General features: G+C 37.2%; 1 protein-coding gene, 1 long non-coding RNA gene and 1 pseudogene across 3 annotated transcripts in view; 2 read left to right on the forward strand and 1 right to left on the reverse strand.

Moving 5' to 3' along the window:
- The window catches only part of LOC146475649 (ras-like protein 1), a 491,817-nt pseudogene that overhangs the window by 89,468 nt on the left and 386,650 nt on the right, over nucleotides 1-15,699 (forward strand). The gene's annotated exons all lie outside the window — the stretch shown is intronic.
- LOC146475651 (uncharacterized) overlaps nucleotides 1-15,699 on the reverse strand; it is a 145,425-nt gene that overhangs the window by 50,221 nt on the left and 79,505 nt on the right. Inside the window, exon 3 of the long non-coding RNA XR_014865928.1 lies at nucleotides 14,385-14,456. This is a non-coding gene — a long non-coding RNA (uncharacterized LOC146475651). The remainder of the gene's footprint in view (nucleotides 1-14,384; nucleotides 14,457-15,699) is intronic.
- The window catches only part of LOC146475652 (uncharacterized), a 417,346-nt gene that overhangs the window by 1,557 nt on the left and 400,090 nt on the right, over nucleotides 1-15,699 (forward strand). The gene's annotated exons all lie outside the window — the stretch shown is intronic.

Below are 15,699 nucleotides of genomic sequence, written 5' to 3' on the forward strand. Positions count from 1 at the left end.
CACTAGGGATGAAAACGTGATGAATTACTAGTGATTTTCAACTGGTGTTTCATTGAGTTTCAAGTAATATATCGAACACGAGGCACAGTGTTTCATCACATATCAAACACCGAAAAGAGCGTTGAAAATACGACGCGTAGCGGAGTATTTTTGACGAACTTCGAGGTTTTTGATATTGTGATGAAACACTGCGACGAGTGTTTGATATAGCTTCTCAAACAAACTAATTTTGAAGACGAAATTAAGGATGCAAAAACGAGGAGTTTTTCATCAGATATCCAAACACGTCGCGGTGCATGATTTCCTTTGTCTTTGGCTTTTGATTATTAATGAGTTTGAGAAAGTCATCTACCTGACCCGAATGGGGCGCTCTGGTTGGCTTATAACGTCATGAAATTTTAGTAGGTTTCAGAAGAAAGATCAACATTAAGGAGTCTTTTCAAGGCTGAGACAGAGGAAAACCAGTTTATTCCCGCCAGTCGAAATAGTCTGGATAAGAGCATACGTCTCTCCTAGAAATCATCTTGGCGATTTTACTGATCTGGAGAGTCAAATTGTGGACAACCGATACTCTTGTGTCAATAATTTGCGATTTATGTTGTTCTTATTTTACGGCAGATTATATCCTTTTAATTTATTGCTACGAGCACATTTGTAAAAGAGCGTCATGCTTACACGTTTAAGATGAGCCTTCCCATTGTAGGTTCGAATAATGTACGCAACGTTTCGCCAAAATGTATTGCGGGTAGTATCTGATATCAGTCCTCATGGTTCTTCTGCATCGGGATTATTGGTAGGTTACAAGTAAAAGTTTTATTGTCATTTGCCTCAGATCCTCTTTACAATAAAATACACAGGCTTCAGCTTAACTGAATCATTAAAAGTAAAAAAAAAAAAACAGTTTTGATTTTTATATTTCGACAGTTCTTCTGCTCTTCTTCAGGCACCTTTTTAAGCCCAAGCAAGCTCCGTTCTTGCGTTGTATTCATTTTTTTGGGGGGGCTGTATTGCTTGTTACGTCGGCGAAACCACCCAGTATTTTTTCCACACAACTTAGCTACTGATGAGGCTTCTCTGGTATTCAAACACTTAAAAGATTCTAAACAATGCCATAGTTTACGTTCGCCTGATTGTTTCAATATTCTTCATCACGCTTCCACCAATTATCATCTCAAGATCAAAGAAGTTCTCGTTTGTTTTTTTTTTTTTTAATAAAATTGACAATAAAATGTCTGAGATGTTATCAGTCAAAATATGATAAAATGAATTACAGTAAACATTAACAGTCAGACTGAATATTGGTGTTGATATTGTTTTTCAGATAATTTTTGGAAACAAACCATAATGACAATATCAAAAGATCCGGCTGACAGCAACCCCTTCCCCTTTACACCCTACCCCCCCCCCCCCCCCGCACAATACGGGTTATGAAAATCAAGCAAGCAGGGCGGATTCACACGAGGAAGTGGAGGAATCGACCAACAAACACATACAAGGTCCTGAAGTTGCAGCCATATGGGAGACGTTAGTAACAATCGAACCAAATGCCAATTTCCTGTTTAACGAGAAGAAAACCTTGCCGCGTAACTACAGGGAGATACGTGAAAGCCTTGAATTCACGCAAAGCAAGATTGAGGAGATAATTACAAGTAATTCAGCTTTGCAAGAAAAAGTATATTGAAATGTCGAATAACAACATCTCACTAAAAAAAGAAGTAAAGAAAAAAGTGGGGCAACTGGAAAATGTCCTCGCATGTTATCCTTCAGTAGAATTTTGAAAATAGCAATATTGAATTTCGAAAGAGGCCTTCAACTACTGTTAAAATTAAAGGTTAAGAATCCAGCATCACCAGGGCTTAGAAAATATTCGGCCTACAGCTTATACAGAAATTAATGTGAAGTAAAATGTGTGGAGAGTGTAGTAATGGGGCAAAGTGTGTAAAATGTATGAGAGGTATAAATACAAATATGAATAAAATAAAGTACGAATAAAACGATCTAATGATCGTGTGTCACAGAACAAAGAGTCTCTCCAGATGTACTAAAATAGTCATTTAAACAAAAGGTCCGCGAATTCGCTGTATTCCTCTCGGGAGTTGAGGGTAGGTTTATATTTTCTGATGGAAAGTGCTTCGAATAGGCGTAGATTTTCGGGGTAGTTTTCTTGCACAATGGTCTTAATTTCAATGCCACTATAGTCTTTTAGTCTTTTTTTTTTTAATATATAGAGATGTGTTTCTTCATGGTGGAATTTTCGTTATTGAAGTGTTCTTTTATACGATCCTGGATGAAACGTGTAGTGCTACCGATGTATTGTTCATTGCAGTCGTTACATATGATTTCGTAGACGACGTTTCTTCATTAGTATAAGTTGGTTTTAGGTTAAGAAAAAAAAAAAAGGATTAGTGATCCTGGGGTTCAGCCGTTCTGAGTTGTGCGGAATCTTGAGGTATGACCATGCTGTGTTGGTGGGTCGAGAGTTTCTTTCATGGCTCTGGGGGCGCTTTGTTTGGTGCATGCTGTTCTCTGGATATCCGTTCAGATGGAGGATGTCATCGAATAAGTTTTGCTGCTTTGTTGTTGTTATCAGTGAGGAGCAACGTTAACTATCCCCGATACGTTTCCGCACATTGCGAATGAAAGTGATCATTGATTTCTTGGGTATGGCTAATTGATGGTGAACAAATAACGCGTTTTTAGCTGTTCTTTTTTTTTTCTCTCGTAAAATTAGAAAAGAGCTTTTGCTATTTTTGGATGTGGTAATTTCGAATTGGACTTCTGACAGTGAGAGGCCATTTGGTGTTGTTTCTGTTTTATCGGTTTCAAACTTTAATTTGGGTTGTAGACTATTTATTGTATGGTGAAATAGGTCTGCCATTTCTTCACTAGTTGTCTGAAGCAAAAAGTCGTCTATACATCTCCTATAGGGGATGGGAAATGATTTAGAGAAAATGCTGCTTTGGAGAAGATAAAACAGAATCTTCATGCAACACGATGACTTGGAAAAATAGAGGAGTAAATCATAGCGGAGAATGGCTATTGTTCTCGGGACATTTACTTACAGTCGAAAAAAATCATAGGTCTACATGACATAAATATTCATAGACGCACAGAAAGGGCTTCTGTGATTGGTTACTATGAACGCGCGGCAATGCTCCTTATCTTGATTGAGGCGGTAAACTAAACAATGAACTAAGCCAGCTATTGTCTTCTCTTTGTTTCAATAAACTGCGGCGCGCTATTGTTCTGATTCGCGCGCAAAAGTTTTCGCTAACAGACACTAAATGCAGGGTTTTTTTCTAAGCTTTTGCATTTAATTCTCGGGAGATTCCGTTCAGTCGAAGATGAACTTTTAACACCGAAAACAGAGCGGGTTTAGTGGCACTGCGCGCGCAAGACGATTGTGACGTAAATAAATTGATTCTCTTTTCTTTTACGTACAGTTTGTGTGCGAAAGGGAAAACAAATGTAGAAACAATCTTTAAGTTCTTTCTTCGGATGTTTTGAAATTTACGAGTGATCAAAACAGCCGGTAAGTGCGATGAAAACGTAGCGGCGAGCGATCAAAGCAATCAATATCATTGTAGTTGTAACGAGTCATTCCGTTTAAATGCGAATTACTTTGTTGTAGTAGATCAAACACTGTCCTCGGAATCCCTAAACAGAAGATGAAGTAAACGTATTAATTACATACAACTTCAGGTTGTTCACATCTGATTTGTGTTACACTATTCTAGCAACGAACAGATGACGACCATAGTCACAATCTTACAATAGGGGTACAACTTCAATATGGAATTTGGTTCTTCTTTGTTGTAACCTTTTTAAAATTTGTTTTTTCGTCTCAATAAAGTTGTTATAAATCAATCAATCAATCAATCAATCAATCAATCAATCAATCAATCAATCAATCAATGAATTAACTTGTGAATGCGGGCATGCGCAATGAACGAGTTATTGTAATGTGGGTCGCTCGCTCGCTCCATCAGCCGTAAACTTTATATTAATTTAATCGGAATTTAATCAAAATCAAGAATTATTCATGAGTCTACGTAAAGTGCATGTATTCACCATCAGCCGCCATAACGGGAAAAGAGCAAGTACGTAAAATAAACTCAACGAATAACTTATTCTTAAAAAAGAAAATATTAGTAGGTGTGTTGTCTGCTAACTTCTTCCATTGACCGGAGCTACAGTGATACTAACGGACAACTTCTTATTTTGGTGACTGAAGCGCCACGTTGAAAGTCGCTCACGACCGAGATTGTTGTCAAAGTCAATAGGAAATTCGCGGTAAATGGAGGCAGGAAATATGATCGAGAACCGTCTGACGGTGTTCCAAGCTCATTTGTGTATTCGTTTTTAACGGTTCGAAGTAATTTGACCGTTTAAATTGTAGCGCCACAGGTACAAGATAAATCAAAACCCTCAACAACTTATAAATACAAAAATGAATCTTTTTTTTCAGAAGTCGTGGACAATGTTGTCTAGTGGCGTAGCTCGCTAACTCACACTACATTTATTTTATTTATTCATTTATTTATTTATTATTATTTTTTTGGTTTTTAGAAAAGCCAATGATTCCAAAAGCTCCAAAAAATTTTTAAAATTAAAACTTGCTTAAAAAATACAAAACTATTAAAGGAGCTCAATCTTGCTGAGGGCAACGATTTAAAATATATTTGAAGAGGCCTAGGATACGGAATAAAATACCAGTAAGACCCCTTATTAAGCCTTTATGAAGTGTTTTCTCATGACGTCACGGCGGCCATGTAGGTGTCCCAAAACAAAGAAATGGCGGCCATGTTGGTGTCCCAAACTAAACCCCTGGGAATTGAACTCTATTTTTATGCAAATACTTTCTTTTGTTTCAGTAAACCAAAATGGCCGGTAGTGACGTGAATGAAAACGCTCTATTGCTTATATTTCGAGACCTGGGCCGACCAAACACAATGCAAACAATGTTTAAAACCTTGCCACTAGTTACCTCTGCATTCACGAGTTGTCTCACAGGAGCCTTTGGTTCTTTTTGTAACTTTCACTGAATATTGTGATACAAACACGAAAATACCTCTTCTCGCATAAGCACGAGCTTGATATCCATTTATCTTTCCATTTTATACGCGTTCACACTAGGGCATGAGCTTATGGTTTGATAAGCTTCACTTCGGAAGGGATGCCTGTCATTTTGTTCCCTGTATCTTTGTATCTTTTTTTTTGTCTCTCATAGCAGTTCGAGTTCTTTCTTCAACATTCAGTATCAGATTCGTTTTGAGCTATGTCAACCTAAACTCCTTTTTAATACGCATAGCACTGTACTTCATGCAACCTATTCACTTATATAGCTAACTGTTTTGCTTGGTAGTTACTACATGTTTTTAATTTTTTTTCCTTTTTAGTCAGCTAACGATTCTGTCTTCCTCTGGCCCTCCAAGTCTTCTTAACTAAGACCAAGGCCGAGGCGGAGTGGTAAAATCACGTGTTTCTCCAATAAATGCCAGGAGAAAGGGAAACTTGTTACCCGTAATACACCTCAAAACATCTAACTCTGTATAGAACAAATCAAACATCAACAGAATATTGCAGAATTTTATGAATCCAAAACGCTATTTGTATGGCGCAGATCGGGGAGGGCTGGGTAGGGATTATCCCCGCGGTGACCTTAAAACTGAATAACTTTTCTTTTTTAATATTTGGCCAAACACCATGAGAATTGTTGATTTGTTTAATTTTTTTAGAAATGTATGTGGGAACAGTTTGATAAGGTCTGTTAGTGATCAATGACCTTTATGTAACCATGGCATCTCAGTCGGGACAGGACTTTATTAGATTAATGTGAATAAACTGTTAACACTTGTGTAATGACACGAGAAAACGTATGCATAAATGTTTAAATTGTTGACTCAGTTAGCAATGTTGAGTTTAAATTTGTAAGAAAATGAGGTGCCATATGTATTCCTCGCCAAGTGAGTGTTACTTTTTTCAAGCCGATTGCAAGAGCGATTACCAAGAGATACATTACAAGACGTTGGCATTGTTGTGTAATTTTTGTCTTTTTGTCCGCTAATTACCTTAAGGATTTTCTTTGATTTCAAGCCAATTCTGTGGGGATGTAAGGGTGTAAATTCGAAATGTCACCACGTCATTTTCCAAAATCGATTTCTTCTCGAATAAGATCGCAGATGAGTGAATTATCGCAGATTAACTTTAAACAGGGGGGACAGTTGTAGTGTAAACTATTTGTAGTATATTGTAAAGTGCTATACTAGCTATTTTCGGGGATTGTCACGAGTAACACGAAAGACAAACGGTTAGAACGTAACTGTTTCTTTTTTTTCTTTTGGCTTTTTTTTTCAATTATCGAGCTCTAAACGCGCATAGACTATGTTTCTTATATCTTGCGAAATCGTAGAGGTTGGTTTTTAGAAAATTATTAAGGCCAAAGATGTAAAGGAGAAAGGTCACTAAAAGTCAGAAATAAAAGAACGACGAAAGGTTCATCCCCGTTCAACTCAGTAACTTCAACCGATTAACAAAAAACACAAAAAAGGAAATTCCTTGGTGGTCAGTTTGAAGGCGCACATCGTTCAAGTCGTTCTTTCAAGTAAATATTTATTCTAGCAATATCATGATGTATATTACTTTTTTAATACGGTATTAAGATAACAAGCATTTTTTTGTTCAAGCTTAAACCTGTACATATTAAATAGGTGCTGATTTTTTCTTTCATCGAAGCTAATGGAAGAAGCGATCATTGAAATTCCCATCTCACTGTGTTCGTCCTGTATTTTAGCTTTAACTATGCAACAGAAGTGGCCAGATATTGTATGTTAATCTGCACAGAGTTTTTGTCCGCAATTGCCTGACTACTGTCAAAAAGAGAGCTGTATACCAGCGTTGCGCCATAAGCAGTGTGTCGGGTTTCATTATGAGTTCTCAAATATGCACTTAAGGAATTCCAAAAAAGAGTCTCTCCGAAAATATCGAAGAAAACGTGCGAACTACAGCTCTGCAACTAGGTTAGCAAAGTGTTTGTTAACAAGGCAATTTTAAAGACAAGAGCAGGCTAAATTGTTGATTTTAAGATTTTTTTTCAATGTATCTGGGGTTTTTTTTGTTATTTTTTGTTTCTTTGTTAGTGCTCTTGTTGTTGTTGTTTTTTTCTTCATTGATAATTAGCATACACAGATAATTTTATCATTCGGAAAACGCACGTTGTTTGGGCCAAGGAGATGAGCTATACAAATTGTCTGTGTTATCTATGAACTCGGAAATGTCGTTCAGCTGAGTTTTTAATTTAATTTTTATAATTTGATAGCAAAATTTCACGCCAATAGTATTTCAGTTCTCAATCAGAACCTCGGGCAGCTTAGCTTGAATTTACCTTTGAACTTACAACAGGTGGCTTTGTCCAGTTTGATTAATAAACGTGATTTATAAAACCTTACCTTACTTGTTTTGCCTCAACTCTATTTTTCACACTAAGGTTAGGTTATTTTGACTTCGTCCTTTGTTCATATTTGTTTTCATATTCAACTCCATTATTTTCTCGCTGGCTGAGTGTTCTTTACATAGCTGTTCAGTAGAGTTTGAAGTGTATTGACGATCGCTTGTCTTTTTGTCCGTCTTTACTTCCATCAGTTTCGTCTACTCAACTTTCTATGCTCAGGGAAGAGTCAGCTATGGGCATTCAAATATCACAAAATTTCCTTGTGATCAAACCTGACCTCCCATAAAAGACATTAATATACATTGGTCTCAGTTTTGCATGGAAACCGCATCGAAAAACATCCGGAAATACGTCTACGTTTGCAGACTAAGGGACACCCACCCTACGGCCAGTCGTTTCGCTGAGTATTTTTTCGCAAACACTTTTCAAGCCTCTAAAATGGGTTTTAATTGGGAAAAAACGATACTAGGGTTATATGTTTTAAGCAAAAGGTCACTTCAAATTTTTTGCAACGCTGAAAAGCAAATACATTTTGTTTTCAGAGGGCCAAATACCGTGTTAAAAGTATTAAAAACGCCACCTTATATTTTGGAAAGCCAACAGCAACTTTAAAACGTCTTTGTTTAGGATTTTGTCCCTAAAAGTATCGGCTATTTTATTACATTTTTAGATAAAGAATCCGAACAGATAAAACAAGCTGTGTTAGCTTACGTGAGTTGGCCTTTTAAAAACCCAGGAAACATTTTAAATATCTTGTTTTAATGCTCTCGTTGGGTGACCCTGAACATCGAGTTGCAAACTTTCTGCCACACACTCACGACACGTGCGTATTTTGTACATCCAGATTGGTTCTTCAGGTTGTGCAAGACCTGACCAACTCAGATTAAAGAGCTCATTCCGCTCCCTTGTTTTTTCTCTTCTGAGTGTATTAGATATTTTTCATGTAAATTCTTTTTCACTTCACTAAATTTATGTTCTGCTATCATAACCAGTTATTGCCTCCGACGTTTCTTGATCTGTTTGTAACTAGGAGTCAAGAACATAATTGATTTAATTATAATTTAAAGGAAAATTACCACTTTCAGTTGCCCCTGCGTCTAGAGGTTTTAAAGCCAAAAAAAAAAAAATAAATGTGACCTTGGTTACTTGTTTGCCAAGGATAACAAAAGGCATATCGTAGTTATTTTACTTGTTAATCTAAACAGCGTTTCTCAAACATTGTATAAATAAAATGACTCTAATTAGTATTAGATATTATAATGTTACGCTGTTTCTTTACCGAGTGAGCATGAGTCATATAATGTGTTAGTTTCTCAGAAAACAACAGAAGTTTATTTGTAATAAGGAAATCTGGAATCAAAAGATTGTGTCATATGTTTGTTAATTATAAGTCAAATATAGAATGTGATTAAGAAAAATTTATCTCATATCCAGAAATACAAACAATAGAAAAACTGACAAGGTTGTGTTGAAGAAAATGGATTAGCGCAACAGAATCCTTTGCAAAATGAGGACTTTTTCAGAGGTTGTGAGAATCGTGAGTACATGCCTATCGAATGGTGAGAAAATCTTGAGCTCCTTTATCTCAATTCCATTCCCTTTTTCTGGTGCTAAACCATGCGCTGCAGCTTTTGCCGCGCGATCTATTTTACCCTTAAGGTGATTCCCTTCAAATGAAAGAAATATTTGATTCCAATATCAGTCTAGTTGCTCACTCCTTGTCAGTTCGTGTAATAGCAGTAATTATATAGATAAAACAGAGTTGAGAAAAAAAAAAAAAAAACGCATGGATTATATGAAAACACTATTTTAGGCCCCCAAATGGTGGGCAAGCTCGTTTTCCTGGGAATGACTCATTTTTCTGTCGTCAATTCGGATAATAGGAAAACCGAGGTAAAAAAAAAGATAGCTCTCTATTAACTGGGCTTACCTTCAATAAAAACATGTTTTCAGCGTGTGCGCGCCAAAGGTGCGCGATAATGACTCATTAATTAATTCACAAGTTCATCGTGTGGCATCAAGCATTTAGCAATAATACTAGGCATCGCATTTGCGGTTCCGGTCCAGGTGCTTACATCACGTTTAATTTAATCCACTTGCGCCGATAACCTATCATACCATCTTCCTGTCATTTTCATACATTCACCACTGTTTTACATACCAATTTCAATTCATGCAAGGTGACCTTAAAAGATTTGGCACATAAATGCATGTAGTTTTAAGTGGCCCACAAAAAATAAGACAAGAGTGGGATTCTACGTGAGATTCTACGCAGCTCACCTGGTTAAATAACTGTTAGGGAAAAAAAAAAACAAGGAACAAAAGAAAAAGAAGTCCCTCACACTTACAAAGTGCCCATCCATGATTGGTGTGAAGACATCTCTTTCGGTAGATGTTGAATTCGATTGTTGCTGAGGTCCCTGCAAACGAAATAAAAGTTTATTTTATGGAAGAGAGAAAATCGGCAGGGTAAGACAGGTCATGAATATTAAAGACAATATATTACTAGCTAGCTTGGTTATTGCACTTTAGGGGCAGGGGATATAGCACTTTTGAAACAAACTTTGTTACTCTCTTTTGGTAGAAGCCGACGCAGCTGACAATTATTTCAACTTAACATTTTCGGTCTGAGTGGTAAAATATTGTTTTCATAAACTATATGCCTGGACTTTAGGATGCTAATTTCCATTTCACTCATTGCTCTTGAACACCTCTAAATACCTTTAGTGACTGCGTGGGAACATTTAAAAATGGCATGAGGTTACCCCTGGAGAGAGGAATACCGGCTAAAGTAGTGCCAACCTTGGTTTATCCGACTTAAAAATAGGGTCGTGAATGAGATCTGGTGCTGGTGCGTATACCTTGCCTTTTTTTTTTTTTGATTGATTTTTGATTGTTTTGCCGGCCACAGTTCCAACGCAGCCCCATCCCCCACCCCACCTTCAAACATTAAGTTCTACATTGGCAGTTCGGATCTTGCTCGTCACTTATGTTCTGCAAATAATTAGGCGATAATAAGTTGGGCAAATGGCGTTACCAGATATATTGTGGCCAAGTGTAAACGTATGTGCCTGAAAATGTTGTAAAAAGTGTGAAAAAGGCCGATTAGCACTTCTGAAAAGCCAACAGAAGCTCGAAAACTTCCAAAATATTATATATTTTAGTGACAGAAATTAAATTATAATAAGCTTTTCAAAAATTGGAGGACTGTAACCACAAGAATTAGAATTTTTGCATTCATTCACTGTTGTGCAATCAGCTAAAACATTAAATTTGTCATCACGTTCAGTTCAGCTTTTGTAACCAACGCTAATTTTTTCCTTGTAACTTATGCTTACTTTTTCTTGCAAGTTAGTTTCTGGGCGTCGCATACGTAATCGTTTGTTATTAATTTCATAAGTGCATTGGGCCTTTCTTTTTCGGTTAATTTATTTTTTATAACGTTTTGTATTTCGCCTTTGTAAATCAGTTGTTGTGATCCCTGAGTTGCCGTACAGATCTTGTAAGTAGTTATAGTTTTGCGTGTGAATTTTTGCGTCTTTTCTATTCGATTTGTTGTACATTCGGTTTTTCTTAAGTTTTTAAGTTCGCGTTTATTAATTCTGCATTTTTTTTCTCGTTTATGATCGTTTCTAGTGAATTGTAAAGTATTAAAAGACGAGTTTAAAGCTGTACCAGGAGTGTTAATTACCAGGACCTTGTAAACAATTTAAACAATTCCAAAAATTGCTTCAATCCAGGAGTCATGCTAAAGGACGTAAATTTTGATCATCCAGAGAGGGACTGTTTGTGATTACATTGGCTGACGTTTCCACAACCTAACTGAAAGTCGTTATTAGGTTCAAGTAAATTGTGGAGCGTCAATAGGTGATATTAGTGGCTTTGGTCATTGACCTGATTGAAGGCGAGTTGCTATTTGTCGTTTGTCAACTAAGACGTGGTGTTATTGGCTGTAACGACTGCAAAAAATGATTCCTGCTTTTCGATTCGTCTATTGTAAGTGAAAAGTCTGTTGGCCGATTGTTAGTAAAATTAGTCAGTTTGTATAGTGTTTGCCTGTTTTGTTGATGTTTTGAATAAGGGCCTGTGGTTTCGGCTACCCACCCTCCCCCGAGTTATCCTGGACGAGCAAGCCTTTCACTTATTGCGCAAATAGTTCTTCAACCTCCTAAGCGGGTCTCGGGTGTCTCGACTCAAAATAAAAATATACATTTGAGCTCCAGTTTTGGGTTTACAATCACACATTCATTTACAAGAATTTAAATTCAGTATATGTTCCTACAGTGAGTTAATAAAGGAAATACAATCAAACTAAAACATGTATCGTTATTTCAAAAGATCCATTTCAGCCCCAAGGTGCCACCTCAGCTCTGTGGCCCCTTCAGCTGATTTGGACTCTTCGAATTCGTGGATCCATTTTGTGAATTTGGTCCATACCGACCCCAATAAAAACCTTTTCAGCCCCACCAAAAAGTCGGTTTCGTCCATTGAAGAATATTTCATGATCGGCACCTTGGTGTATATAGGTTCTTATCACTAGAGCCATTTCCGTTCAAGCCTAGCTGGTTCTAATGCAGGGCCGTCTCTGCTCCTATAAATGGAGCTGTTTTGACATCAAAGAACAGAATTATAGTATTTTGTTACAACACGAGATGGCCCCAATCACTACAACTATTTTGACTTCGACTGGTAGATCCATTTTCAGTCGTCTTTTATTAATAGAGCCGTTTGAAATACTGAGTTTTGATGTAAAGGAAAGTATGACCGGAGGAGGTGAGGGGAAGGAAACGAGTCTTCTTTGAACATAGTATGTTCTGACTTGCGGTGGGTAAATACCGTCATCGGACAGCCACGAAAGGTTGTGCAGTAAATCAAAGATAGTTGTGGTCGTAAGCGTCTCATTAGTGCCATTATTGTTAACTTGAACCTGCTTTTTGTCCAATTGTGGTATAAAAGCTTCTCGAGCTCATTCTGCACGGATATTAAAAAGGAAGCGTAAAGTATCAAATTCGATCACTGTCTTAGGACTGACCGCTTGAAGATGGAGAACATCGCTAAAGCGTTCACTTAAGATGAGTGGAAGCAAATGGAAGCAAACGAAATAAGTTTTTCACCAACAACGATGGAAAGAATATCAAGTGAATAGTATTTGAGTTAGCATACTTTCGTGTTATTTTGTTACTGAGCTAAAGTTGAAGCCCACGTGCTTCTGTTAAATTAAAAAGAAACTTGTTAATTCCTTTTTGTTTTGGTTTCGTTTTTTGTTTTTGTTTTTTTGTTTCTTAAGGCGAGCGACACACTTGGCGATTATCTGGCACTCGCCAAGTGTGCCCGTTCCCGCGATTTTCTACGTTTATTGCTGCAAATCGCAAGTAAAGCCAACCCATAAGGCTGGGCGATTTGATCACATGAGCTTTCAAAACTGCCACATCGCCGCAATAGGCGAAAAAAATCGATAGGTGTGTCCTAATCAATCGGTGGCGAAAATCGCTTGCGATTTTCGCTGGTGATCAAATTTGGCGCGATCGTCGTATAAAATCGCCAAGTGTGTCGCTAGCTTTAGACTATTCTCTTGGCGGCCATGATATAGCTACAATCTGTAGGGACGTAAATTTATGTAGTTTCAATTTTCGGGAGTTCTAAGTAATAGATAAAAAACGAGTGCAAGTTTTTTTTATCAGGGGTTCCAAACACCGAAAAACGGATGAAAGCCCGACGCCGAAGGCAGAGTGCTTTTATTGTTTCGAGGTGATTGGAACCCCTGATGAAAAACGAAGCACGAGTTTATGAGCTGGCTTCTCAAACTAGTGTCACAATTTAATGGAATTATTTCCGAAGAATAGATAGTTAGAAGGCGTGCTCAATAGGCTATTGTTTGTTTCTTATTCGTGGTAAATGAAATAAATATTTAATATGCAGCCATGGGGGCGAGTTTTTTGGTAGATTAACATTACGGCGCGTGATGAAGTATGAGTCCGGATCAGAGCGATTTCGCGTTCCTAAAACTTCTTTTCAAGAAAATGTTCTGGTGAATAAAGCCGTTCCAGCTTCAACTAAGTACAAAAACAAGTGGGCTGTGAGCCTCTTTGCCGAATGGCAGAGGTTAAGAGAGGTTAAAGTTCCGGTATTAGATAGTGGTGGTCTCTTCAAGGACTACGATTTTCACAAGGTTACCGCTGTAAGCGCAGATATTGCCGGAATGGACGCTCTGTTGCTGAACTATTGGTTTGTCAAAATTCGTGATGGAGGTTGCTAAATAGTCCGGTGGAAAGAATAATATGTTGCCCTATTGTTGTTGAAAGTAATGATTGAAGCGGAAAATATACTGTATTTAGTATTAAGACTGATTAAAATTCAAATTTCTTGATCAGTGTCTTGATCATTTTTTTGAACTATTTTAGGTCCCCAAATGGTGGGCAAGCTCGTTTTCCTGGGAATGACTCATTTTTCTGTCGTCAATTCGGATAATAGGAAAATACCGAGGTAAAAATAAAGATAGCTCTCTATTAACTGGGCTTACCTTCAATAAAAACATGTTTTCAGCGTGCGTGCGCCAAAGGTGCGCGATAATGACTCATTAATTAATTCACAAGTTCATCGTGTGACATCAAGCATTTAGCAATAATACTAGGCATCGCATTTGCGGTTCCGGTCCAGGTGCTTACATCACGTTTATTTTAATCCACTTGCGCCGATAACCTATCATACCATCTTCCTGTCATTTTCATACACTCACCACTGTTTTATAAACCAATTTCAATTCATGCAAGGTGACCTTAAAAGATTTGGCACATAAATGCATGTAGTTTTAAGTGGCCCACAAAAAATAAGACAAGAGTGGGATTCTACGTGAGATTCTACGCAGCTCACCTGGTTAAATAACTGTTAGGGAAAAAAACAAGGAACAAAAGAAAAAGAAGTCCCTCACACTTACAAAGTGTACATCCATGATTGGTGTGAAAATATCTCTTTCGGTAGATGTTGAATTCGATTGTTGCTGAGGTCCCTGCAAACGAAATAAAAGTTTATTTTATGGAAGAGAGAAAATCGGCAGGGTAAGGCAGGTCATGAATATTAAAGACAATATATTACTAGCTAGCTTGGTTATTGCACTTTAGGGGCAGGGGATAAAGCACTTTTGAAACAAACTTTGTTACTCTCTTTTGGTAGAAGCCGACGCAGCTGAGAATTATTTCAACTTAACATTTTCGGTCTGAGTAGTAAAATATTGTTTTCATAAACTATATGCATGGACTTTAGGACGCTTATTTCCATTTTACTCATTCCTCTTGAACACCTCTAAATACCTTTAGTGACTGCGTGGGAACATTTAAAAATGGCATGAGGTGCGTATACATTGCCTTTTTTTTTTTTGATTGATTTTTGATTGTTTTGCCGGCCACAGTTCCAACGCAGCCCCATCCCCCACCCCACCTTCAAACATTAAGTTCTACACAGGCAGTTCGGATCTTGCTCGTCACTTATGTTCTTCAAATAATTAGGCGATAATAAGTTGGGCAAATGGCGTTACCAGATATATTGTGGCCAAGTGTAAACGTATGTGCCTGAAAATGTTGTAAAAAGTGTGAAAAAGGCCGATTAGCACTTCTGAAAAGCCAACAGAAGCTCGAAAACTTCCAAAATATTATATATTTTAGTGACAGAAATTAAATTATAATAAGCTTTTCAAAAATTGGAGGACTGTAACCACAAGAATTAGAATTTTTGCATTCATTCACTGTTGTGCAATCAGCTAAAACATTAAATTTGTCATCACGTTCAGTTCAGCTTTTGTAACCAACGCTAATTTTTTCCTTGTAACTTATGCTTACTTTTTCTTCCAAGTTAGTTTCTGGGCGTCGCATACGTAATCGTTTGTTATTAATTTCATAAGTGCATTGGGCCTTTCTTTTTCGGTTAATCTATTTTTTATAACGTTTTGTATTTCGCCTATGTAAATCAGTTGTTGTGATCCCTGAGTTGCCGTACAGATCTTGTAAGTAGTTATAGTTTTGCGTCTGAATTTTTGCTTTTTTTCTATTCGATTTGTTGTACATTCGGTTTTTCTTAAGTTTTTAAGTTCGCGTTTATTAATTCTGCATTTTTTTTCTCGTTTATGATCGTTTCTAGTGAATTGTAAAGTATTAAAAGACGAGTTTGAAGCTGTACCAGGAGTGTTAATTACCAGGACCTTGTAAACAATTTAAACAATTCCAAAAATTGCTTCAATCCAGGAGTCATGCCATAAG

Source organism: Pavona decussata, unplaced genomic scaffold (genome assembly GCF_977016875.1).
Source record: "Pavona decussata unplaced genomic scaffold, jaPavDecu1.1 SCAFFOLD_84, whole genome shotgun sequence".
NCBI lineage: Eukaryota > Metazoa > Cnidaria > Anthozoa > Scleractinia > Agariciidae > Pavona > Pavona decussata.